The following is a 24,630-nucleotide window of genomic DNA, read 5'->3' as shown; positions in this document are numbered from 1 at the left end:
TTTTTTAAGTCAGTTGACCTGCTTAATCAGGAACTGTAAAAGCTGTATCACATTAAAAACAGCTAAACACCATAAGCCCTTATACACACGGTCGGACATTCCGATGGATAATGTCCAATAGGACCGTGTTGTCGGATAATCCGACAGTGTGTGTGCTCCATCGGATTGTTTCCGTCGGAGTATCCGACGGACGAAGTTTTCCAGCTGGGCTATAAAATTTTCCGACAGCATGATCCGATCGGACTTTGTCCGATCATGTGTAGAGAATTCCGATTGGACAAAGTGCCACACATGCTCAGATCAAATTCGTGGACCAAAGCTATTGGTTACTAGCCTGAATGTAGTGCCGTCCTAACGAAATAACGTCAACACGTTAAGTACGATCTGATTTTCTGACAACTTTGTCGGACTGTGTGTATGCAACAGTTTCGGACAAAATCCGACAGATTTGGTTGTTGGAATGTCCGACCGTGAGTACAAGGGCTAACAGAGAAAGGTAATTACTACAGTAGTTTTACTTAAGAAACAAACAATGTTATTCCAATTAAAAGTAATCCATATTTCAGGATTATAGTAGTCATCTAGGTTTGGTATTCCAGTTACAGTTACAGCTTTGGTTACCAATCAACAGAAAGGATGTCCTAGAGCTAGAAAGAGTCCAAGTAAGGGCAACATCATTAATAAGGGGTCTAGGGGACTGCAGCGATTAGAAAAGATTAAGTAAATTAAACATATTTACCTTAGAGAGGAGGCACTTTAAAGGAGACATAATCGCTATTTACAGATTAATCAATGGTCACTGGAAAGCTGGTAACAACTTGTTTAGTCCTAGGTCTCTGATGGGAACACATCGCCAATTAAAGACTTGAGAAAAAAGGTTTAAAATAAAATTGAAGAAGGGTTCATTATAGTCAGAGCAGCAAAAATGTGAAAGTCCCTTCCCCCAGTAGTGGTATCAGCTGGGAATATTGACAAATTCAAAAATGTCCTTCCTTGAAGAGCACAGCATACATAGATATGTATACTTTTAAGCTGGTCATAGACTTATCCAAATTCATCCAGTTCAGCAGGGTGTTGTCAGTATGAGACCTTCCCTGCTTGACAGGAAATTGTCAGACTCACAAATCGGAAAACTTTTCTTGATTAGTGGCTGCAGCCAAGGGGCTACGGTTGCTGATCAATTTATTTTGACAGTGGTGGGTCCCACTGTCAAAATACAATGTCCCATCAGTAGGGATACCTCCAGCCACCTCATTTTTGTGAATAGAGAAATCTTTCTATTTTTATTTTTTATTTAGCCCATCCACTATCCATGGCCAGTTTTAGAAAATAAACTGACATACACTTATAAGCCAGCCATACATGGATCAAAATTCAGCTGGTTCAGAATTTTGATCCATGTATGGGCAGGCTGGTTGAACTCAAGTTGATCTATTGACTAAGGCGGCGTACACACGCGGGGACTGTCTGCCGAAACTAAGTTCGTCAAACAGTCCGCTCAAACTTTTGAATGAACGAACACGCCCACACACGGCACTTTTTGAGCGGACAAATACGGCAAACTTTGTTCGTCGTACTAAGTCCGCGCAACTTTTGAAATGAGCGGACTCGCCCACACACGAGGCAACAGTCCGCTCATTTCGAGCGCGTGTCAAGGTAGGCGGGGCCCACGACGGAGACGTCGCGGGCTCCGCCGCCTGGAATGGACTTAAAGGGGAACCCCAACGCCGAAAAAAATCGGCGTGGGGGTCCCCCCAAAGTCCACAACAGACCCTTGTCCGAGCACGCTACCCGGCCGGCCAGGAAAGGGGGGCGAGCGAGCGCGCCCCCCCCCTCCTGAGCCGTACCAGGCCGCGTGCCCTCAACATGGGGGGTGCCTTGGGGAAGGGGGGGCCGCGCGGGCCCCGCCTACCTGCACACGCGCTCGAAATGAGCAGACTTCCCTCCGAGCGGGAACAGTTTGCTCATTTCGAAAGTAGCCTACACACGGGCGGACTGTTCGCTCAAACCAAGTTTCAGCGGACAGTTTTTCGGAATTTCCGAAAAACTTTGTTCGTCAAACTGTCCGCTGAAACTGTCCGCTGAAGCCCCACACACGAGCGGACTGTCCGCTGAAACACTGTTCAGCGGACAAAGTTGAGCCAACAGTCCGCCCGTGTGTACGCGGCCTAACTTGTGTATAACCAGCCTGGTAGAAACTTTTCTCTCTGTTTACAGCTGGTGGTGCTGATCATTGTATTCTGAAGGTCGGGAAATCTCTCAACAGTCAGGATGCAATAACTTAGTGGGAGGATGTGGATGGGAATTTCAAGTCATTTTCTTTTGTTCAACCCACTGGCTGAATGTAAAAAGACATGACTCATGTATGGCCAGCCATAGTTTGTACTGCATGAGCCTGTGTCTTTATCCAACCTTATCTACGTAACTGTGTAACCTGTATTACACCTTAATAAAATGTATATTCTGATAAACAAAAAAGAAAGACACGCTTGTAAATTAAATGTTTTTTGAGTGCTCAAATCCATGCTGCCCATCAGTGCCCATCAGTCCCGCCTATCAGTGCTCAACAGTGCCACATATCAGTGCCACCTATCAGTGCCCATAAGTGCAGCATATTAGTGCTCATCAGTGACACATATCAGTGCCACCTCATCAGTGCCCAAAAGTGCCACCCCATCAATACCCACCAGTTTAGCCTATCAACATATCAGCGCCCATCAGTGCTGCCTCATCAGCGCACATCAGTGAAGGCAAAAAATTACTTAGTTACAAAATTTACTGTCAGAAAAATAAAACATTTTTTTTTCCAAATGTTGTGTCTTTTTTTGTAAAATGAAAATGATAAAAAATTTGTTTGGGTACAGTGTAGCACGACCGCGCAATTGTCATTCAAAGTGCGACAGTGCTGAAAGATGAAAAATGGATTGGGCAGGAAGGGGGTGTAAGTGCCTGGTAGGCAAGGGGTTAATTATAGGATTCCTCAGAGACTCCTTTTTTTCCTTTACCATTTTACGAAAAGGGTTTACATATCTAGCAAGTTGCAAAATACAGAAAATAGCAATAGGTTTTCCTCGCTTTTACCTTTATTATAACAAAATGACTTTAAAGTACATCTATTACAGAGAAGCCATTATTAAATTTGCTACATCAGCAAAATTGTATCTTTCAAATGTGGTCTCCTGCATCCTGTGAGCTTCAAATAAACTTGTATTCACATATTGACTCATCTCTGCGACTGGCCTGCACTCCCCCCTCCCCCGCACCTAGTAGAAGATACAAGCAGTGCTGCCAACCATCAGTATTTTTACTGACACACAGTAAAACAAGCACTTTTCTCCTGTCAGTAAATGGCAGTCAATGGAAAAACTTTGCCAGTAAAAAATATGGCTGTGACTAGGGATGAGCCGAACACCCCCCGGTTCGGTTCGCACCAGAACTTGCGAACGACCCCCGCGTTCGGTACGAACGTTAGAACCCCATTGAAGTCTATGGGACTCGAACGTTCGAATTGGAAAGTGTTAATTTTAACGGCTAATATGCAAGATAGTGTCCTAAAAAGGGTTTGGCGACCTGCCTCCTGCCTCAGGGGACATGGGTCACTGCAAAAAAAAGTTTTAAAAACTACCGTTTTGGCGGGAGCACTGATTTTAATGACGATTAAAGTGAAAAAAAAAAAGTGAAATATTCCTTTAAATATGGTGCCTGGGGGGTGTCTATAGTATGCCTGTGAAGTGCCACGTGTTTCCCGTGTTTAGAACAGTCTCTGCACAAAATGACATTAAACGGAAATAACACCATTTAAAACTGCTTGCGGTTTTAATGTTATATCTGGTTCCTGCAATATGGTTGAAAATCATTCAGAAAAATGGCATGGGTAGCCCTCCCTGCCCATTACCAGCCTATTTGGGTCTTGTACACATATTAAGGGGAACCCCGTACCCATATTAAAAAAAGGAAATGCGTGTGGCCCCCAGGCCCTATATACTCAGAACAGCAGTATACAGGCAGTGCAAACAAGACAGGGACTGTGTAGGTTTGTTGTGTTAAGTTGAATCTGTTTGTCATTTTCAACATTTTTAAAGTGTAGCTCCAGTCAAAAAAAATATCTGTAAGCTTTTTGGAAAACATAGGGAAGGGTTATCACCCCTGTATAATTTGTTTTGTCGTCCATCTTTTTTCATCTCACTTGCTGCTGTCTCCTTGCGTTTGCAAGTAGGAGATGTTTGTAAGTTGGATGTTTGAAAGTAGGGGCCTGCCCTATATTATAGCGGTATGTACTGGGTACAGAGCACGCAGACAGCACGCACTATCTCCTAACACTACTAACTGCAAGCTCTATTATTAACCACTTGTTAGCCCAATGTTTGCATAAAGTGAAAGATGAAGTTATGCTGAGTAAATAGATATCAAACATGTCACTCTTCAAAATTGCACATGCCCGTGGAATGGCGCCAAACGTCGCTACTTAAAAAATCCCCATAGGCGACGCTTTAAATATTTTTTTACTGGTTACATGTTTTGAGTTGCAGAGGAGGTCTAGGACTAGAATTATTGCTCTCGCTCTAACATTCTCGGCGATACCTCACATGTGTGGCACATGCGAGCACATGGGGACATGGGCGCTTTAATTTTTATTTTATTTTTTTATTGTTCATTTTACTTTATTTATTTTAGTTTGACATTTTTTTTCCCAAAAATATATTTTTGATCACTTTTATTCCTATTACAAGAAATGTAATATGGGGTGACAGGTCCTCTTTACAGTGAAATCTGGGGGGTCAATATGACCCCACATCTCCCCTCTAGGCTGGGAAGCCTGAAATAAAAAATAAAAAAAAGATTCTGGCTTTGATTGTACTGGCGAGTTGGTAGAAGCACCGGAGGGCGGTGAGGGGTGGGGGGCGTCTATGGCTGGGTATTTCAGGGTATCACCAAGTATGGCTGGGTATCTCTGAGTATGGCTGGGTATGGCAATTTATGGCAGGGTATTACAGAGTATTGGCGGGGTATTGGCGGGGTACTACAGAGTAATAGCAGGGTACTGCAGAGTATTGGGGGTGCTGCAGAGTAATGGCGGGTACTGCAGAGTATTGGAGGGTACTGCAGAGTAATGGGGTTTACTGCAGAGTAATGGGGGGTACTGCAGAGTAATGGCGGGGTACTGCAGAGTAATGACAGGGTACTGCACTGCAGAGTAATGGCGGGGTACTGCACTGCAGAGTAATGGCGGGGTACTGCAGAGTAATGGCGGGGTACTGCAGAGTAATGGCAGGGTACTGCAGAGTATGCACTGGTATTGCAGAGTATTGGCAGGGAATTGAGGGGTTAAATTCGGTGAGCAGCGATGTGGGCACTGCAGATGCAGCCCACATCGCTGCTGACACCGATCTCTTTCCCCTCCGCTGTACCGATCGGTACAGAAAGGGGAGGGAGGAACAGGCGTCATAACATGACGCCGGTTTGTTTCCAAGTGATCACTCCGTCATTTGACGGAGCAATCACGTGGTAAACGGCCGCTATGAGCGGCCGTTTACCGTGATGCGCCGGGTCCTATGGACCCGGCGGTCACGGATGCTCTCGAGTGCGCACACCTCGGGGCACGCGAGAGCAGAATTCTGGGAGGCCGTTAATTAACGGCCTCTCTGAGTTAAACAACCGCCCTGAAGCCGTTAATCGGCAATGGGCAGTTGTTAAGTGGTTAAAGCTAGATCACTAGCTATATAGGTGAGGTGAATATAGTGGTGTATACTGCAGTCAGGGCACAGACAACAACCACTACACAGCAGCAAGATAGGAAATCAGCCAAAAACGATTGGTGTGTACTGTGTTGAAGGTACACAGAACACCCACTGCTTCAGATGCAAAGTAACACACTACAGGAGGCCACCTTAAAGGCGGCCTTATATAGTGTGGGGCGTGCACTACACAGCCTGAGCTATGATTGGCCACAGGCAGGATGCCTGTGGCCAATCATGGCTCTCCTCGCTGCCGGCGCTGCGATTGGCCAAGCATGCGGGTCACAGTGCATGCTTGGCCAATCATCGGGCAGCAATGCACTGCGCCAACGCAGTGCATTGTGGTCCGCGCGCGCGTCACTCGAATTTTGACGCGAACGGCCAAAACGTTCGGAATTCGCCGAACGCACGAACAGCCAATGTTCGAGTCGAACGTACGTTCGACTCGAACACGAAGCTCATCCCTAGCTGTGACACTTGGCATGCGCAGTTTTGGTCTGGAGTCGGCCTAAACCTACCAAGTGCCTGTTACAGTGTGTTTGGGCAGTGCTGGTAGGGGGCATGTCTATAAGATGTGGTACCTGAGTGCGTCATCTTACGTCATGATGCAAGAGAGACAAGCGGCGTGGCTGGAGCCTCATGTGCAGGTCCACCGGATGGGAGAAAGGCAAACCGGGAGCGGGACTGTTAGTGCTGTTTGGACTGAAGTGAACTGAAGGGACCACTTGGCATGGGGAGAGACTGACACTGTGACTCAAATAATGTAAAGTCACAGTTATGAAATCCAGCATCCCTGATTATAGCTATAGCAAATCCTAGCATTTCTGTTCATTGGTTAGCATGCAATCTGCCTAATCATGTGATAAAATGTGTGAAGACATGCATGCCTGTGGAGTATGGTAGTGTGGTAGAGTAGGTATGTGTATGTCTCTCCATAAATCAGTGAAAAGAAAAAAAAAATGTATAGTTTCTGAGACTCAGAGACTGAGTGCTAATCAGTTCTAGCTGACATCTATATTTATCTATGAGCAGATTTATTTGCATTAAATTTCAAATTAATTTAAAACATTTATTTTCTCTTTTTTTTTGACTCGTTCTAAACTGTATCAAATTATCACTTGCACATCCAAGGGGTGAGATATTCTAATGCCACGTACACACGATCCAGAGTCCGTTGGACAATTCGATCACGTGTGGGCATGTGGGCGTGTGGGCTCCAGCGGACTTTTTCTTCCCCAAAGTCCGGCGGACCTAGAAATAAAAACATGTTTTAAATCTTTCTGCTGAAAGTCCGCCTGACCCAGTTCCTGTTGGGAAGTCCGCCGTCTGTATGCTGGTCGGATGGACCAACTACGAAGCAATGGCAATTGCAGCACCTGCCTGCGGGAATGTTTCCAGCGTGATCTTATCGCGCTGGATCTTGGCTACAGGGTACTGTACACCAGGCCCTTAGGTCTGACATGGATTTTAAGGGTAACAACCATACGCCAAAAAACGGCGTGGGGGTCCTCCCAAAGTCCATACCAGACCCTTATCTGAGCACACAGCTCGGCCAGTCAGGAAAGGGGGTGGGGACGAGTGAGCGCCCCCCCTCCTGAACCGTACCAGGCCGCATGCCCTCAACATGGGGGGTGGGTGCTTTGGGGAAAGGGGGTGGCCTGCATTCCCCCCCACCCAAAGCACCTTGTCCCCATGTTGATGAGGACAAGGGCCTCTTCCCGACAACCCTGGCCGTTGGTTGTCTGGGTCTGCGGGCGGGGGCTTATCAGAATCTGGGAGCTCCCTTTAATAAGGGGGTCCCCAGATCCTGGCCCCCCACCCTATGTGAATGAGTATGGGGTACATCGTACCCCTACCTATCCACCTGGGGGAAAAAGTGTCAATAAAAAAACACACTACACAGGTTTTTAAAATAGTTTATTAGACAGCTTCGGGGGTCTTCTTCCAAATTCTTTGCGCTTTCTGGTTCTTCTCGCGGGGCTCCTCTGCTATCTTCTGCTTTTTTACCGCTCTTTTGCTAGTGGAGGAGCCCGGCGTTCTCCTTCGACATCGCCGTCATCGTCTTCTCCTTCTTTTTTCTTCTTTTGTTCTTCCAATGTTGACACAATGCTCTCTCCAGCTGTAATGCCGTGGATACGGTGCGCAGCGACTTATATAGGCATAAGGGGCGGGGTCAATATAAGTCGCAGGCATTACAGCGGGAGAGAGCGTTGTGTCAACATCGGAAGAACAAAAGAACAGAAGAAGAAGACGGCAACAACGAAGGAGAAAGTAAAAGATATTGGAGGAGCCCGGCAGGAAGAACCGGAAAGCGAGGAGAAGTCGGAAGAAGACCCCTGAAATCAGAAGAAGACCCCCGGAGCTGTCTAATGAACTACTTTAAAAACCTGTGCAGTGTGTTTTTTTATTGACACTTTTTCCCCATACTCATTCACATAGTGTGGGGGGCTGGGATCTGGGGCCCCCTTATTAAAGGGGGTTCCCGGATTCCGATAAGCAGACCCCGACAATTAATGGCCAGGGTTGTCGGGAAGAGGCCCTTGTCCTCATCAACATGGTAACAAAGTGCTTTTTGGGATGGGGGGGCCGCAGGGCGCCTCCCTTCCCCAAAGCACCCACCCCCCATGTTGAGGGCATGCGGCCTAGTACGGTTCAGGAGGGGGGGGGGGCGCTCGCTCGCCCCCATCCCCTTTCCTGACCGGCCAGGCTGCGTGCTCAGATAAGGGTCTGGTATGGACTTTGGATGAGACCCCACACCGTTTTTTCGGCGTAGGGGGTTACCCTTAAAATTCATGCCAGGTGACGGGGCTCGCAAGGTGTCAATCTCGCTGATGATAGCGCCAAGGTTGACTTCCTTCTCTAGTCCTGTCGTACCAGGAGTCACATTCAAAATGAACAGACTTTAGTCTGTGTGTGGGCAAGTCTGTTCATTTGGAAAGTCCATTGGACCTCCACCAAAAGTCCGACGGGGAGTCTGTTGGACCTAGTCCTCCGGAAAGTCCATTTGTGTGTGTGCAAGTGCGCTCGTTCGGAAAGTCCGGCGGACCTCCGCTGCAAAATCTGGTGGATTGTCCACCGGACCAAGGCTGCCGGAAAGTCCAATTGTGTGTACGTGGCATAACAGTAGTTATATATGTCCTCCTCCCACAAGGTATCTCCTTCTACAACATGTAATACCTGAATATCACATATTTTGTGGGATGTGGAACATCATCAGATATATCATATTTCATCATTGCTAGTATGCTAAAGTACTTTGGTAGAAAAAAAATCTAACTACCAAAGCTTTAGAGATACATAGGAAGTCACCTTGTTATTCAACTGATTTTACAATGTACAAAAATAAAATATTAGTTTTGTATGGAGTTTGACCTTAAATGTTAGCTCTTGAAAAAAATTTTTTGAACAGAGTTTAAAAGTGTTTACATTTCTGTAAAGTTTTTGTTTCTGTCTATGACTTTGTTGAGGGAGATTTGTCCTTGCTTCCTGTCCTTATGAACTGAATTTTATTGTATGATGATTCCACATGGGTTTTTATGCCAAACTTTCATAATAAGAAAGTCCAGCACTAGCTGTGTACCTGTTTACTGTACCAGTTTTGGAGTTGTGGTGTAATGCATGGTGCTTTTACGCAGACGGTTTAGGCAACACATGCTGTACTTTCTAATTGAAAGCCTGTTCTAGGTGTCCATTTGTTTTATCCAACAATACAATTAAATATTTTGGTTGCAAATGCATGGTGCTCCCACGGCAGTTTTTTATGTAAAAATTGCTGTACTCTCTAATATGAAGGCATTTTTTCTTCTGAAGAACATGTTGTGTTTTACAATAATAGGCAGAAAGTCCAGCACTAACTGTGAACTTGTTTACTGCTTCTTTATGGTTCTATCAAAAAACAATAAATAAAATAACATGCTTTGGTTAAAGTTTGGCTTTAATAACCTTCTCAAATGATAGAATCCCACTTACGGCACACTATTCTGAATGCTGGTAGAACAGCCTAGCTTCTATAAATGTCAATTCTTTTCCAAGGAAGCGGAGAAATCTTTGTTAAGGCACATAAGAAGCGTAAATCTATACAGTGGAAGCTAATTTCAGCGTGTAATTCATCAATGGCCCTATGTTTATTCCAACCCTTCTGCATTCTATTGCATTTTATACAAAACATTCATCTAGCTTCGTCAGCGCCCATTCATCTGACATTTATAATTATTGGTCTTTCAGCTGCGTTCCACGCTCGGCTTAAATGGTCATCTCCAAGTACTCATAATACTGTCATTGTTCCCCTTCTCGATTACACAGATAAATAATATAATAGTGTGTAAGTTTTTAATTTATTCCACATAATTCATTAAAGAGCATGGCTGGAGATTAATCAAGAATGTTTTCCTTGTCTTGTTGGATGATTTGTAGGGATCAATGGCCGTGTTTGCTTCTCGGCTGTAGAATCCCCTCTGTAGTCATCAGCTTGGAAAATGATTTGTCTCTCACAGGCGGTATAGGAGCTGTGCTCACTGTAGGTTTTCTATGTGACACACCATGGATTAAATATTTTATATTATTATTGCAGAAATTCAAACAGCTTATTGCGTGAGGGGAGACAAACTGGGAAAGAGACCAAATTAGTGGATGTCAAAGAAAAGGTTTCTCACTTGTCACTCATGTTAGCTCCATGCAGTTTCTAAAAGGATTATAGGGGACACAACATTTTAAACAAATCGGGATTACTAAAGCTTGCTATAAGCGGTTCGATTTTTGCTCGAACATTTGTATGAAAGTCTGAAAAATCATTTGCCAATCCGATCAACAAAGCCATCATTGTGTAAAATAATAGACCTGTATATTAATCCACAATTCAAAATAAAAGTGCTAAACAAGCAAAAAAAAAATCCACATACCAAAATGCAATGTGCGAACAATTTTGAGATAATCCTTTATGCTGCCCTGATGACAAAGATAAACTTCAAATGTCATGTTTACCAAACAATAAAGTAGAATATGACACAGTGCTGTGATATTATATATATAAAGTGTCCATCATAAGCATCCAATGCAGTATAATAAATCACACCCATGAAAGTTAATGCCAGTATCCACAAATTCTTGTTCCAAAGTGCTCCAGGACAAAACATAGTGTATCGACCTCTGTGCGGTGCACACCACACCTAGCACTTGGTCTCACTCACCAGAAGACTATGCCTCTCCAATTAATGATCAGCAAACAAGCTTGTGCAATAAGTCCAGCTATTCACCAGCCAGCTTCTTACCAGTGACAGTAGTCTTCCATATAAGTCACATAAAGAAAAGAAAAAAATGCTCCAAATAGTGCATTACCAATAAATAAAAGTAGAGATTTATTTCTACTTGTATTAAAATCCTACATACAGACATAAATAAATGCAGGGATAACAGAGAAAAAAAAATTTCCATTGTGAGAATCAGCACCAGCTTGTGACTGAGCAGTATGTTCCACACCTGGCCCTCATGCAGTGACTTCCGCCTTGCTACTTCCGATACCTTGTTCTGACCCTAATGCATTTCATTGATAAACTTTGTCCAAGGGTTCACTTGGGGTGTGTGTGTGTGTGTGGGGGGGGGGGGGGGGTAGTAGCCTGTGGATTTTAAATGCTTACCTGCAGTGTTTTTGCTGTCTATGTATAAATTTTACTCAGTTTCAGTTGGGGACGAGCTAATTTCCTTGCATGTACGCACCCTGTGTATACATGCAGCTGTGGGGTGGGAAAGCCTTGGTTGCCTACTTGTAGTGTGCCTCTGATGGTGATAGAAAAGTTGACTAGTCAGTTCCTTTACACAGTCCCCTCTCTCCAACCACATCATAGCCTATCCACTCCTGGAGTCTTTATTTATTGTCTTTGCTGACCCAGCCTCTTTGCCTCCAACCTCCCTTCATGACTTATTATAGAGTAGAGGTCTCCAAAGTTTTTAAGCAAAGGGCCAAGTTCAGACTTTTAGGAGGGCTAAGCCCAAACGATGTGTACATTTTTACTGTGTTGTGGGGATAGGTAATTTATATAGTGCCTATGGTCATTCGGTCCGGAGGAGGTGGAATGGGGTTTCATCATTGGTGAGAGGAAAAGTGCCCTATCATTGGTGTCAGTGGAAGGAATAGTGTCTTATATTGGTGGGAGGAATGGTCCCCTATAGTTGGTGTCAGTGGAAGGAATGGTGCCTCATCATTGGTGTTAGTAGAAGGAATGGTGCCCCAAGGGCCAGATAAAGTCAAGCAAAGGGTCACATTTGGCCCACAAGCTTCAGTCTGGAGGCCACTACTACAGAGTGTCAGTTGAGTGACAGCTCTGAGTCTGCTGACATCACATTCAAGATGGTGTGCCCAGTAGCAGTCTCAGAGCTATTGTATGCCCACACATGAGAGACTTGTAAAGGTAAATAATATGCATACAGTACATAAAATGTACTTATAATCTTATGAGAAGGTTTTTGTTGAAATTAATGGTCTGGTCACTGGGCCCCTTTAAGGTTACAAATCAACTCCCAGCATTGCAAATAAATAAATTAATTCAAGGCTTGCAGATAAGGATGGGGAGTCCACAGTTGGACTAAATTGCAATTGGATGTCATAGATCAGGGATCTTCATGCTATGGGCCTCCAGCTGTTGTGGAACTACATGTCCCTTGAGGCATCGTAAAACTGAAATGCACAGACATGACTAGGCATGATGGAAATTGTAGTTCCTGAACAACTGGAGGGCCATAGTTTGAAGACCCCTATCATAGATGGTGTCCGGAACGCTCAGTCATCGGGTGTTGAAACTGATTGCGGTAGGTTAAAATGTACAGTTATTTTATGAGAAAATAAACATTTGAGCCTTTGGGTTCTAAGCTCAAGGCAAGGAAAAATACATAAAATTACCATAACGTTCTTACATCATCCTATACAATCCATATACACCTTGCACGTATGCTTTTGCATGCATAAACTGCCTTAATTATTAATACAAACATCTGGATTGTATTTGTAGGTTTCGGGTGGATTTGCACTAAGGAATTCATCTGGCAACATAATTAAAGTCTTACCCTGTATATGCAAATGATCAGTGCTATGATTCACTACCTGCGTACAGCTGCTTATGTTTTAAACACATAGGAGCTTAACAAGCCGTTATTCGTCAATTAAAAAATAACAATGCACATCCAAAACAAAGGACAAAGAAAACACGATGGTGACTTGTCATTTGTAGCTTCCTGCTGATGAGCAAGCTTTTAAGATGTTATTTTTTCATTTGTACAAATGCAAATTTGTAAGAAGACAAGCATGAGAGGGTTAGATTATTTTTCCCTTTATCTAGACATATATACCATTAAAACAAGAATCCTTGCTACTTTAACGTATATGCAAACTCTTACCTTGTAAAACCCATTCAGTTTTGAATAGAGTTGCAAAGCAAAATATTTGTGTATATATATATATATATATATATATATATATATATATATATATATAGCATAAAGGGCTTGGAGAGGTGGGGTTGGAGAAACAGCAGTACACTAATCTTATCAGTGGATGTCTGCACAGGGCAGGTGAGTCCGCACAGGTCTGATCATTGGCAGTAAAGCAGGCTGTTCTCCCAGCACAGACAAAAAACTGACCACACTGGGAAGGATGTGCGCTCATCCCTAGCGTGATCAGTTTGAAATAGGAAAGCTGGGGGACTGGCAGGATCACCAGATATTTCACACAAAGAAAGCAATACAGAGAGAAAATATTACTTTTTAACAAAAGTACATGGTACTGCAGACACATATCAGGAATATAAAATATTGGGCTAACAAACACTTTAAGAGATAAAGGAAGCCGCACAGGTACAGACCTCTTGTACTTTCACCCTGGCCTTGTTTGTATGGGGCCCCTATGCTTTACAAATCTTTAAAGTTGCTGGTGGTCTGGTCTTTTCCAGGACTTGTAGTCTTCAATTGTCGATTCCAATCTTTTACAAATACATTGGTGATGTGTATTTTATTTAAGGCCAGCTTTAAGGTACGGGATTCCCAAGTCAAATTTATGCCCCGTACACACGGTCCGACATTCCGACGACAAAATCCGTCTGATTTTTTCGGACGGATTTTGGTAAAACTTGTCTTGCATACACACACGGTCGCACAAAGTTGTCAGAAAATCCAATCGTTCAGAACGCGGTGATGTACAACAGGTACGACGGGACTATAAACGGGCCAGTAGCCAATAGCTTTCATCTGGTAATTTATTCTGAGTGTGTGGCAATTTGTCCGTCGGAATCGTCTACACACGATCGGATTTTGTTGTCAAAAAATTTTAGATCCTGCTCTCAAACTTTGTGTGTCGGAAATTCCGACGGAAAAAGTCAGATGGAGCCCACACACGATCATTTTTTTCTACAACAAGATCCGAATGGACATTTCCCTGTCGGAAAGTCTGACCGTGTGTACAGGGCATAACAGTGTCATTCTTGTGACCACATATATTTGTATCTATTAAAGCTGAACTTCAGGAAATCAATTTTTTTCATAAATACATTGGGCCAGCTTTCTCCATGTAAGTATGCATATCTAATATGTGAAAGCCACTGGGGGTTGCTATATTAGCCCACACTACATACATTGAGAGCTGTGATCTTCTGGGTCCCATGTGAGCACAGTGATCAAAGGGGGGCACTCACTTGGCACCTCCACCATTCATAGAGCATCTGTATTATTATTTTTTGATTAATACAAGACTTCTGAGTCAGAGAGGAGGGGTATTGACACCACGATCTCCACCTCACTTATTCTATGAACAGCAAAATGCCGAAAGAATGCCCCCCTGTGGCCACTGGCTAGTGTGCAGAGAAGAAACTCCTCAAACAGAACCTGGAAGATCAATACTCTCACTGCCATCTGAATATCAGAACTGCATACTTACATCAAGCAAAGCTGGCCCAGTGCAAGTATGCAAAAATACAATTCCTAGAGTTCAGCTTTAAAGTTAAACTCCAGGTAAGTATGAAAATTGACCATTTACTGCAGTTACAGTATGCATAGCTCCCAATTGTCCCTAATTTCCAGGGACTGTCCCTGATTTGAAACTAAGCCCCTCTTTCCTCCTCATTTGTCCCTCATTTTGGTATGAGCTATATAGTTGTATACAAAAATGTACTTTTTATCTTTCAAAAAGTGTTTCCCAGTGCTAAACCTTTCATCCAATTTCTAAATTGCTGCATTTGTACATTTCAAAAACAGTATAAAGGAATAGTAGTGGTAAAAAATAAAAAAAAAGTTGTAGGTTTAACCAATCTTTTTTTTTTGTATAACTCTCCTTTAGGGGGGCATGGCAGGTAGTGTGTCCTATGCCTACACACTTTTGCTAATAGTTTTCCCTCGTTCCCATCTAAAAAAGTTGGGAGATATGTAGGTATGTACTCATTAAAACATCATCAAGTGTATTATTAAAAGCATTTTTAAAATCAATTAGACTAGACCATTTTTTCTACACATGCTAAATGTGCCATGTTGGGAGTTTCTGATTTGCACACATTTCGTTGGCAAATTGCTAATCAGTTTAGCTAAAATTTCTCTGCTTCTGCCTACTGATTGCTTAGATATAACCATCATGGATGGCCATACACATATACATGTAGATCAGACTGCTTGTACATGGGTTGTAATGGCAAGTGTGATCTCCTGTATATACAGGATATTGTCAAAAGTATTGTGGCACCTGCCTTTAAACGCACATGAACTTTAATGGCATCCCAGTCTTAGTCCGTAGGGTTCAATATTGAGTTGGCCCACACTTTGCAGCTATAACAGCTTCAACTCTTCTGGGAAGGCTGTCCACAAGGTTTAGGAGTGTGTCTATGGGAATGTTTGACCATTCTTCCAGAAGTGAGAAGGGCTAGCTTGCAGTCTCCTCTCTAATTCATCCCAAAGGTGTTCTATCGGGTTGAGGTCCAGACTCTGTGCAGGCTAGCCAATTTCCTCCACCCAAAACTCGCTCAGCCATTTCATTATGGACCTTGCTTTGTGCACTGGTCCAAATAATTTGGTGGAGGGGGGGTTATGGTGTGGGGTTGTTTTTCATGAGTTGGGCTTGGCTCCTTAGTTCCAGTGAAGGGAACACTTAAGGCTCCGGCATACCAAGACATTTTGAACAATTTCATGCTCCAAACTTTGAGGGAACAGTTTGGGGATGGTCCCTTCCTGTTCCAACATGACTGCGCATCAGTGCACAAAGCAAGGTCCATAAAGACATGGATGAGCAAGTTTGAGGTGGAGGAACTTGACTTACCTGAACAGTCCTGACCTCAACCTGAAATAGAACACATTTGGGATGAATTGGAGCAGAGACCTTGAGCCAGGCCTTCTCGCCCAACATCAGTGCCTGACCTCACAAATGCGCTTATGGAAGAATGGTCAAAAATTCCCATAGACACACTCCTAAACCTTGTGGACAGCCTTCCCAGAAGAGTTGAAGGTCTTATAGCTGCAAAGGGTGGGCCAACTCAATATTAAACCCTACAGTCTAAGACTGAGATGCCATTGATGTTCATTAGCGTGTAAAGGCAGGCATCCCAATACTTTTTGACAATATGGCGTATGTATGGCCATCCTTACATGTACATCTTATTTACATTAGTTAAAGCCTTAAATCTTCATATAATTGACCTTAATTGTCTCTATTGGCTTTTTACAGAAGTCAGCTGTTTGTGTTTAGCCAACGAAAAGAAAAAAAGGGGAAAATGTTACCTTGCCAACCATATTCTTTGTTTTTTCCTACAACTTAATCTTGCTCTTAGAGTATATGCATTCAAGACATGCTTTCTTTCTGGTTACATGAGAACTATTCATTGATCTGTGGATATGTCTGTACTTGTTTCCAAAATTTTCCGGTGCTAGCCTTGGTCAGAACATCTGTAGCAGCCTTCCCCATAGCCTTGTTTTCTGAAGACATATCACATGGGAAATAATGACTTTTCCGAACTCTTTGTACTCACCACAAATGTGAATTAAGCCAGTCGGAGAAACACTGCTTATGTGAATGATAAAAGTACTCGGCTAGACACATTAAATAGCTGTTTTTATTTTTCGTATTATTCCAGCGTTGATTGTCATTTATCACTCTCTGCTCCAACCTTGGCTTCTCATTCTTTCTTCATTAGTCATCCTATTGTCAGGCATTACCTAGCAAAGATATTATCTAACAGTAATGAAAGACTGTGCCAGGGTCATAAAGAGAATGTCACTATGTGAATAGCAGAGTCTGCAGCAAATTGTATGGCGGCTTCACAAGCATTTCTAAAAAGATTCCTCAGAACTGATGACTACTGAAACAAAATTTCAACAGATGCTTTAGGTAGAATGTTTAATGCTCTTTAATTGTTTTCCATGTTGAAGGAAGTGGGTTTAATTAGAAATGGTGGTTGAAGGAAAGAAGCTGTCAGGAGAGTGTAGCAATAGGGGTCTTCTTACTAAAATTACTGAAATTGTTTATATATATATATATATATATATATATATATATATATATATATATATATATATATATTTTTTTTTTATTATTTAATTTTTGATGTCGAAGAGATTAAGGAAACATTTAATTCAGAATACACATTGTTAGAAAATCTACATATGAGCATTTGTATACCTGGGTTTTTGTTAATGTAGAGCAAAACCTATATGAGCACTTCTTATTGCAATCGCTGGCCATGATTTATGATATATTATATAATGATATAATGTATGATATATATATAAGCATAGCTGTGGAGACACTCACCAGTCTTAAAGCAGGAGAACATGTTTAACCTCTTCCAGTCCAGGCCAATTGTGACCCTTCTCTCCTTCATGTAAAAATGTGCATTTTTCCCCAGAAAACTACTTAGAACCCCCCCCCCCCCAAAAAAAAATTATATATATCTATATATATAGATATATATAGATATATATATATGTATTATTTTAAGCAGAGGCCCTAGAGAATAAAATGGCTGGTGTTGCATATTTTTATGTCATATAATATTTGCTCAGCTGTTTTTCAAAACAATTTTTTTATGGACAAAATACACCATAATGAATTTTAATTCACAAACACAATATAATACCCAGTTGTTTGGTAAAATGTAAAAGATGATGTTATGCAGAGTAAATAGATACCAAACATGTAACACTTTAAAATTATATATCAATAAAGGAATGGTGCGCTGTTCAAAAATAAAAAAAACACACTTTGCTTATAAAGATACGGTGAACCATGTCATGTATAATTTTTGACTTTTTTTTTTTGTGAAGTACCATTTAGTGTTAAGTACACATATAAGTGACCCTAAAAACATTAAAAAAAAATCCAAAAAGGTCCTAAATACCAAATATGGTTGGAAATATTTATAATGCAAACCATAAATGAAAAAAATTGAAAATTCCTTGATATTGAGATAATAGTAATGAAGTCCCCTTCACACTCATATATCATTCAATGTGACTTTTAGATTTTTTTGAATGGTTTGAAGGGGACTTCATTGCTATTATCTTGATACTTAAGGGGTTTTCAGTTCTATTCATTTATTTATTTTGTTGATGTCTTTAGGGTCACTTATATGGGTATATTTACCACTAAATGGTATGTCACAAAAAATAAAAATAAATTATATATGATATGGCTCATGGTATCTTTATGTGTATCTGTATGAACAACAACCCTTGTGATAGCATGGGCCATGACAGGTCCTCCCTATGGAGAGATCCAGGCTCTATTACACCCCAGATCTTTCCTCTGTCCTCCAAAGCAACCGATCAGACACAGATCGGTCTGATTGGCTGCTTCACTGGATGGTAACAGGCCAGTAAATAAAGAACCAAATCTGTAAGTGACAAGTTCCTTGTCACTTCTGATTTCTGACATCACAGAAGAGGGGAGGGAACTTCTGTTCCTGTCACTCTTCTTAGTGAATGTGACTAAGGTGGTTGTATCCTTACTAGGCTCCTCAATTGCTTGGGAGAGGCGGGTAAAGGCGACTGCATTGGCGGTAAGGGGCGACTCCCTTCTGCTGCATATAAAAGTGAACAAGTGGCCGCTTAGCTGCCCCGGTCACTTTTACTTCGCAGGGAATATGCCAACATAAAAAATAATATCTCAATAATTGCTGCAGTAATTACTGAGATATCACTGTTTCTGTCCAAGGATGTATGTCCGTATGCAGTTAAACAAGTAGTGTTTATTATATCTAATAAGTGACAATCCAAAAAAAACAGAATTAGTTGCAACACTTCACCTTTATTGATCCTTCATACAAAACCATCATAGACAGTGCGCAGTACAGTAAAAGTTGACGCATTTCACGCTGTGGCTAGCACCTACTCATAACCTCATAGGAGGTGTGTGAAGGAGGCCTAAAGTTGAATTTTATTATTACATTTTTGGTCATTTGTAGGGTCACTGACAGCTCAAACATATGCTGAGAGCTTACCCTTGTATACAAAAGGGGGTGGTTTATTCATTTTTTCATTTCTTAATTATTAAGGCTCTGCAGATCAGGTACAAAAGCTATGCATTTTAAGTTGTTTCTTATTTCTGGCAGCAAACCTGCAAAGTTTTACGCCTAAGGTTTACGATTGCAAATTTTGTGAATACCAAGGATTTACTCTAAACCCATGGTAGCTGTGAACTACAGCCCTACTCTTGAGCCCCTCTGCTTCTGGGTTCATAGTAGTTTCATGGTCTGCCATGATTACTGTTACATTCTTGGACCTGAGTGACTGCAAACGGTCAAAGACAAGACAGAGACAGAGAAAAAGAACATAAGAGAGAGACAATGATTATGAGCAACACAAACAGTTCAGTTTTCAGACACGTCATAGATGAGGCTCACTGTTCAACCATCTGACAATGTAGTACATACAAAGAAGTGAGCAAGAAAAGCAGTTGTGGCTGGTGCTCAATATTTTTTTTTTTGGGGGGGGGGCTTCAATCCAACACAACACCACCTCCTGTGGGAGACAGACTGGAAGACGGGTGGGAAAGCTGAGATCCACCCCCCAACCCCCCCACTCTCGTGGAAGATGGACGGGAAGGCAGCAATCCCCCCGGGAGATGGATAGGAAGGCGGTGATCACCCCCCTACTGTAAACGGGTGAGAAGGCAGTAATCTGAGGCCTCCTTACCTTTGGAGGCAGATGAAAAGGACCTCGCTCCTTGCTCCGGGGCCTTTGCCCCTCCTCCTGGCCAAACGGGAAGTCCTAAGACTCCCTGGCCAATCAGGTCTCCAGATTCAGGTCTTCCTGATTCTCCTCCTGGCCAATCAGGAAGACAATAGTGAACATTAACATGCTAATGTCACTCAATGGGGGTGGGCTTGGGGCACCGTGCTCTGCGCCCTGAATCCACCCTTTTTTGATGCCTTGGGCTCTAATCATGTGCTTAAAAAAAAAACATTGAAATCCATACGCCTCGTGCTATGCATGTAGATTAAGGGTGCATGGATTAGGGGGGTGGCGCCCCTGTGCCCCATGTGGATGGGCCACCACTGAAGAGAAGATTACTGTGTTTTATGCAACTTGTACATATTGCAAAGATAAGTTGGCATTGGCTGTACCCTCAAAATAAAATCAGGTGAATAGAAGGTAAAGATGTTGGGTTAATACAAGATACAAGTTCTTATCATTCACAAATGAATATTTTATAAAACTGGAATTAGGTGTAAAAAAAATCTCAAGGTTATTAACCAGCCTTGGTATCATATGGTAATGACAACTACATCTGTCTCATCAGCTGGGTGCTTGGGGAGGACACACCAACGAGCCTAACCGGGGGTGCATGACATGTATCCTCAAGAGTGGCAAGCAGGTCTGGAATTCAGGGAAACAGGCTCTTAAACATTTACCTTAGTGATACAGAGAGCAAGTTAATTGGCTAATTATCTGTTAATTAAGAGAAATCCCAGAACTCTAGCATGCTATCAGCCCTCGAGGATTATGCCGTGCACACCTGGCCTTTTTGAATTCAGAAACCTTCCAGAAATAAGACTTCTGTTTAAAATAGATGAGCAGCTCGTATTTCAAAGTGCTGCTCCAGAAATATAACAGCATAATCCTTGATTTAAGGGAAATCACATTTTAAAGTAGATTTTTTTTACCAAAAATAACAAGATAAAAATGAATAACTCAAAAAGAAAAAGAAAAAAAAAACAGCTTTTGATGCAATATTCACCTTCAATATAAAAATTTTCCGTACAGTATTTTTTTGATGGCCATCATCATTCAATTAACTTTCTCTAAGCCCATGTCATCCTGGTCCCACTCCAACCCGTGATTGGACAGTGAGAGAACAAATATTATACACGATTATTATACACGCGCCAACAGTTTACGCTGCGCTTTACAATGAAGAGGATGGGCAGCACAATTACAGTACAGTTCAATACAGAAGGGACAGGAGGGCCCTGCCCGTAGAGCTTACATTCTAAAGGGATGGGGTGGGAGTACAAAAGGTAATAGATGCGGGGAAGAATTTGATGGGGGTGGCACAGCAACAAATAGCACAGTGATGAGCTGATATCTCTGACACTCTGTTTTTCCTCCTATCAGCATGCTTCTTGTGATCACAAAACCTCTTTGGCTCCTTATACTGCTCCCAATTCTGCCACTCCAGAGCTGCAGTTACTTATATTTAATACATATATTTAATTATATATTAATGATTGCAGAGCTGCATCAATATGCCATTTTTTATTGTCCTTAAATTCAGTTTTAAATATATTTTCCTACTCATAAATTGGATTTCTGTGAAACATAAAGGAGATTATTTTATCTGCAAAAGTATATATGAAGTAAAACATAATTTCTTAATAATTAGGGTTTAAATAATTCAGTCACATTAAATTAGACGTAAACCTAGTTGAGTTATAATCATTACCATATTAATGTAATTTCAAATGCAATTTAAAATCATTTTAAATGTAAAGCTTTTATTACAATAATAATGAGTGACCCTGCTAAGTTCAGGCGTTTCCTGTTATAGAGATATAGGGTGACAATACTCTATTTCTGTGTTGTCTCCCTGTCACACAGGCTTCAGATAGAGACCACACATGGACTTTGCAACCCACATTAGGCAGGCATGGTCCACTGTTGTCACCATCAGGAAACTTGCCCTGAGGAATGCCATGCAGGCATCACTGGACAAGAAGTGGCTTCAGAGAGGCTACAGGTATTTTTTGCAACAGTTGTGTGCCAATTCTATAAAATGGGTGCTCTACTTGCTAGCGACGTTTTGTGTAGAAAACACCACACATATGCAGATCCCTCCTGGCATAGTTAGCAATCCCAGGAGGCAGTGGGACCTAAACTAGTTCACAAAAAGAAGGAAGTACTGTCTTGCAGCACAAAAACATTCGAAGGTACACATTTTAATACATTTTTTAGTAAGAGGAAGGGGGAAGAACCACTAAGAAAATTTTTTATTAGGAGTTAAGTTTTACTACAGTGAGTTTTCCCAACCTGCTGTTGATGGAGAGTTGGGGGGTGCTAGGGTACTGCAGTTGGATTTTGGGTCATAGATACTACACTTAGGCCGGCCACACATGGTTCAATCTGGTAATTGGCAGGCTGAATGTACCAAGTTGATCGATCAATCAACTTGGGTACAACCAGCCTGCTGGATTCTCTTACGATTATCGCTAGTGGCCGCCCGTTCTGCCCCCCAGCTGAGAGCAGACAGTTGCACGGCAGGGGGGATTTAAACAGCATAAAGATTTGGCCTATAGTTTTGCCTCTTGGTACAGTTTCTATGATACTTCCATTGCCTGTTTGCAAAAGAAAGCAGCCCTACATGTTTCTGCCTTTGTGTATGTTTTCCCATTCACAAAACACTGCCTTTGTTGATGTTACAGCCGTGCACAAGCATCATTATCGTAGGCCAGAGAGACTGGATGCTACCATCTGTACTGTCCCCCCATAGGAAATACTGTATGTTTTGTATAATTACATCATAGCACCGAATCCATGATATATATATATATATATATATATATATATATATATATATGCAATTCTCCAAGGTGCATGCACAATGATGGTTTAGCCAAGACAGTGCAATAATCATGTAATCATTTGTCATTACTCTTTGTCCACCAAGATGCTAATTGTATCTAGACAGGCATTTACAAGAGTTAAGAATACATTCTGATTGGTTGCAGTTAGGAAGCTCTCTTGTGAAGTTTTGTCCACTTTTAAAAATGTTACCGTTTCCTCTCACACCATTATACCCTGTACATTTTGTTTTGGATAAATGGTGCAGGGACAGTATGTGGAAAAAATAGTGTTCCTGCAGGTTTATTGTACATAGTCAGTACCAGAACCATGTTCCCCTAGCGATTCCCTCCTCTCGGTCCACCCACTCTTTCAACCTATATGTAAGTCAAAAGATTGCCCAGAGATGTTGTTGTAGTTACTGCTTAACTCAGAAGGTTTAGAATATGGTTTAGAATATCAGGAGCAATGAAGTCAGGATAGGAGATTGCTGGAGGAACTTTATGGTGCTGCAAAGAAATATTGGTGGAGGTAGCTCTTACCAGGTTATGGAGGCCTTCTTCAAAAATCTGACATACTTATGAACTTTCTCTCCTCTCTCCTGTCTGATTGACAGCTCATACACTAGCATTCGGCAGAGCTTTTTGCACCACCTGTGACATGGCAAGGAGAAAGGGCAGCACGTCACAGCAACACTTTCCAAACACATTGTCACTTTGTGGACCTGAATCTAGATCCATAAAGATGAGCTGAAGTGTCATTTATATCCAACGTAACACATACTGGTGTTGGCTTGAACCGAATGTAGTAAAAGACCAGGTCAAAAGAACTAGCACATTCATATTTCAAAGCTGACTCAGTCTTACTCTTTCAATCTAATTTATTTTATATATATGAAAAAAAAATCATTGCATTTTGTCATGTACAATTAACAAATTATACAGATAATTCAGTGATCAGACTTTCACAGCTTTAATCTTAGGAAGAAAATATGACATATTTTTTAGTTCATTAATGATTTGTGTCTGGATTTATAATTATTTTAAATTAATTTATATTTCGTCTGCCATCTGCTGTGTGTATATTTGGATTTATTCTGAGTTTGAGTTTTGAAATTGCAAACTGTTTTCATGTATTGAATTTCTATGGTATTTTATTGTATAACAAAAATAGAAGATACTTTTACAAACTTGTTTAATAAGTACAGTGATGATGCACAGTGCTGCAACCTTTTACAACCAATGCAATTTTAGTTTGTTATTGTCAGATCAGCATATGAGTAATTTTGATTGGTTGTTTTGAGCTACTGCACTTTGCATGTTATCATATTAAAGTGAAACTTCAACCAAAAAAGATCTTCACTTGTCCCAAGGATGACCAAGGTAATTGTACGAACAGAACATGTTTATTATTATTTGTAAGCTTCTCCCTAGGTTCCTTTGGATAATTCATTGGTGATGACAGTATCACTGGGTCACTAGAGAATTCTCCAAAGAATTACAAGGAGACTGTGTTCCAAAGAGGACAACTGCAAGTTCAGCATACAGACCATGGTCAGCAGACAAGGAAGTTAAAGCTGTAAAGCTGTAAACGCTGTAAAAACACTTTAAAGAAAGCCCTTACCTCTGTAGCTATATGCATTGTGGAGAAATGAATCTTCAATCTTCACAGAAATGTTAGTTTTTTTTGTTCCAGTTACTTTTTATTGCACCATTGCACTATTCTATTGAATCTTGGCAGTCTTTTATTGTAAATAAACAACAGGTGTTTCTAGGTTGCTAGAAAAGGACTGACCTTAGTCCTGTTTGTGGCCTTATAGGATCTTTAAAGGACAATTCCACCTTTTGCAAAATAAACCAATAAATACATAAATGCACCC

General features: G+C 41.6%; 1 protein-coding gene across 7 annotated transcripts in view; it reads left to right on the top strand.

The window, feature by feature from the left end:
- Positions 1-24,630, top strand: part of PCDH7 (protocadherin 7) — a 1,090,234-nt gene that overhangs the window by 168,679 nt on the left and 896,925 nt on the right. The gene's annotated exons all lie outside the window — the stretch shown is intronic.

The sequence above is a fragment of the Lithobates pipiens genome, unplaced genomic scaffold, assembly GCF_037356315.1.
Source record: "Lithobates pipiens isolate NorthernLeopardFrog02 unplaced genomic scaffold, aLitPip1_a1.2 Scaffold_13, whole genome shotgun sequence".
NCBI lineage: Eukaryota > Metazoa > Chordata > Amphibia > Anura > Ranidae > Lithobates > Lithobates pipiens.
This window is presented reverse-complemented; position numbering and strand designations above follow the sequence as displayed.